Source organism: Terrapene carolina, unplaced genomic scaffold (genome assembly GCF_002925995.2).
Source record: "Terrapene carolina triunguis isolate 2854851 unplaced genomic scaffold, T_m_triunguis-2.0 Scaffold310, whole genome shotgun sequence".
NCBI lineage: Eukaryota > Metazoa > Chordata > Testudines > Emydidae > Terrapene > Terrapene triunguis.
The window spans coordinates 1,518,442-1,522,298 of NW_020664661.1; the positions used below are offsets into that span (position 1 = coordinate 1,518,442).

Below are 3,857 nucleotides of genomic sequence, written 5' to 3' on the forward strand. Positions count from 1 at the left end.
GCGGGAGGTCCTTCACTCCCAGGCGGAGTGAGGGACCGTCCGCCGAATTGCCGCCGAATACCTGGAACTGCCGCCCCTGTCCGGAACAGCCGCCCCAAGCACCTGCTTGAGAAGCTGGTGCCTGGAGCCGGCCCTGCGTGATGCAGTCTGTGCTGTTTACACTGATGGAAGCTTGCAGCACCCCCAACCTCCTCTCCCCACAAGGCTTGTGAGACCCTGTTCCAGAGATAGGCCACAATCTTCTTCTGAGCGTTGTCTGGAAAACCAGCTATCATATACACCTATCTTTGCCTCCTTGGACAACAGCAGCATTACCTAGAGTAGCACTGAGCACCCTTCACTCTCTCTGAAGCCAGGCCAACAGTTCCATTTCCTTCAAGAGCAGCAGCCACTAATTTCCCAGCCTAAGGAAAGGCAGAACCCAACTGAGTTTAGATCAAAGAGAAGCAGCATTTGTTGGTAATTTGCAGAATGGAGAGAAGACAGAAATAAACAGGATTTCCGCCTAATGTGGATACTATTGAAGGAGCCTTTAGACCAGTGATACTCAGATCTCAGTGGTTCAGGAGCCAGATTAGCGATCAACATTACCCAGAAGAGCCACACTAGTGTAAATTCATTGTTTCATTTACTACAGTACTATATATTAATATTCAGTATAATTATTCTCACAGCAAAATGACTGACCAAGTAGTATTATTTTATCAACTACAATTGGTTAATAACATAGGAAAAGCATCTTGCTTGGTTAATAACTTAGAGTGGCTAATATTTAAATCACACAGTGTTTTAATCTCATGTACTGCAAAGAGCTGCAGAAGACACATTGAAGAGCCATTTGTGGCTCGTGAGCCACAGTCTGAGTAAAACTACTTTAGACTATCTCTAAACTTTAAGTCACAAGATCTGGATTATATGCAAGGTCATCCGCACTATCAAGTTAGAAAGCTCTCTGGCCTCTGATAGCCTGTGAGATATGCAGCATCATTACAAGGTGTCTCATCTACAGCTGTGCAAATAATGGCTTTTTCAGGTCACTGGCAATTTGGAACAATTAAAAAAATAATTTTTCTATCCAAAAACTAATTTTTTCAACATTTTCAACAAATTCAAAAATTAAAAGGTTTGGGTCAAATTAAATGTTTTGTTTCGATTTGGAGCATTTTGTTTTTAACTTTTTTAATTGTTTAAAATAAATTTGAAGGAAATTTCACAATGAAAAATTGTTTTGAGCTAAAAAATTGAAACCCTGCATTTTGAAAATATCCAAATGAAATGTTTTAAATGTTTTTTCAGAATATTTGTTTGCGGTTTCTTTCCCACAACATGAATTTGTGAAACATTTAGGCATTATGGAAGCTGCACTTTTTTGCCAAAAAAAAAAAAAAGTTTTAGATAAAAATTTTCGCCTATATCTAATCTCATTAGAGAGAAAATCCCTGAGCAGGAAACCCCAGCACATAGTAGTGCTTAGATACCAACATGACTGTTCATGGAGAAATAGGGTGGGAGGTCTTTCTTCTATGTAGTAACATCTTCAGAAACAAGGAAAGATGTTTGTTTCCCTACTGTGTTGTCAAATACACATTCACTTTTATCTCAGTCATTCTCAGCTTCTCTAGCCCCATTTGAAGTTCATAGAACACAGAAAATGCTAACTTGCTTCATGTTCCCAATACAAAATGTGCATTGACTTGCCAGTGAAAGGTGTCTTCAGTGATGGATTTCTCTTTTCCTTTACTGAGTCATTGTTTCTGGCTAAATGAACATTCTGATGTATTCTTCAACTCCATTGTCTTGGAGCATTTTTTCTCATTACATTTCTAACAAGAGGCCTTTTGCGAGTGGAAGGATTCTTGGTTACCTATTCTGGCCCAGCTTCAGCAACATATCAATTACCTCTTCTGTGCTCTGGGGATGTAAGCTGCACACATGTAAGCCTGAGTAAAGGTCTTTGTGTAGGCAGCTGCAAGAACACTGTTGGGATGGAGGAGGAGATAGAGTTCCCCAGCAACCTGCAAACAGGCTTGCTCTAGCTACTGAGCCAGGCTGTAGGCAGAGATAGGGGCCATGACCAGGGGTACCAGAACATGGGGAGTCAGGGGGCCATGATCTCAAAAATACTTTTAAAAGTGGGAGGGCTATGCCCTCCCAATTTTTACCAGCGGTAAGGCCGAGCAACAGGGGAGGGGCAGAGAGGAGCACACAGAATCTTGGGGTGGGGAGGTGGTGTGGAAGCAGGGCCTCAGGGGAAGAGGCAGTGTGAAGGCAGGGCCTCAGGGGAGGGGCAGGGGCTCGGGGGGAAAGGTGGCAGGGCAGGGCCACAGTTCAGGTGCTGGTGCCCCTCCCCCCCACTTTTAGGAAGCTTCCACTGCTCCTAGCCATGACCACTGCAGCCATTGATCCAAGTGTTCACAGACCTGAACCCCACACACCAGAGCCCTTTCCCCCAGCCTGCCCTTAGTTCTGCACTGGGCTATTCTCTCTCCCTACACCTACTCTGCAGCTGCCCATCCTCCATGCAGCAGAACTACAGTGCTGCTATTGATATACTGGGAGACATCTGGGGCACATACTTTGCTGGGTGAATATCATCCCAGAGGAATACAGCATTTGCATTTAAAAAGAAGGCAGAATTATAAAGACAAACGCCTACTAAATATTAGGAACCAGAGAGACAGACATAGTTAATTTTTCCTACTGTAAGTGCTTTGTGTCAGGGACTATTTTGGACTCTGTGGCTAGGTCTACACTACAGCGGGGGGTCGACCTAAGATACGCAACTTCAGCTACGTGAATACCGTAGCTGAAGTTGCGTATTTTAGGTCGACTTATCTGGCTGTGAGGACGGGGGAAAGTCGACCGCTGCCGCGCTGCCGTCGACTCCGCTGCCGCCTCTTGCCGCGGTGGATTTCCGGAGTCGACGGCAGAGCGATCAGGGATCGATTTTATCGCGTCTTCACTAGACGCGATAAGTCGATCCCAGAACATCGATTGCCTGCCGCCGGACCCTCCGGTAAGTGTAGATGTACCCTATGTCTGTACAGCGCCTGGCACAATGGGGCCTCTAGGAGCTACCATAACAAACAATAAACAAAGAGATTTCAACATCAATCCAGAAATGGTGGTGCACAGCATAAGGACGACACATTTTGACAATATAAGCCTGTATTTTCAAGGATGTATTATCTCCAGGGACCCAGCATTGAGGAATTCCTGCAGAAACAACTTAATGTCTTTTTGCAAATACAATGTATTTTATTTCCCCATAAATGTAACACCAAAGAAATGTAAACTAAGGGCAAGCCAGGCTAACCCACTCTGACTCTTCATCCTTCTCAAGTCGGTGGCCCACAGACAGACATTTATAAGTCTGTCGATTACCTCCAAGCTAGTGAAGCTGGTCCTTTAGCTCAACCAGGAGCAGCTCATGCTTTTAGATCAAAAAGTACCAGGTTCCAACCCCTTCAGGGGCATCCATACAAGTTGGTGTCAGAGGCTATACAGAGACACTTGGTCTGTTTGCCATGCTTAATGCCAGCCTGAGTTAATGGCTATGTTCAATTTCAAATACTTGGCGGTCTAGGTGAAGAAAATTCAACAGGCAAACTTAGTATGAGAACAGTCTCTTCCATGCAAGACCCTATTTGGGCACAGACTGGCTAACCTAGTGAGGAGGGCTTTAAACTAGGTTCGACGGGGACAGGTGAGCAAAGCCCACAGGTAAGTGGAGAACATGGAGACCTGGGAGATGGGTCGGAAATGAGAGGGAGTGTGGGCTATATTGGCAGAGAGAAAGGAGGGTCAGGACAAAACTGGGAGGCAAGATCAAACCAGTATCTTAGATGCCTATATAC

At 44.9% G+C, this 3,857-nt stretch overlaps 1 protein-coding gene across 10 annotated transcripts in view; it reads right to left on the minus strand.

The window, feature by feature from the left end:
• The window catches only part of LOC113407755 (sorbin and SH3 domain-containing protein 1-like), a 186,283-nt gene that overhangs the window by 15,049 nt on the left and 167,377 nt on the right, over positions 1 to 3,857 (minus strand). The window lies entirely within an intron of this gene.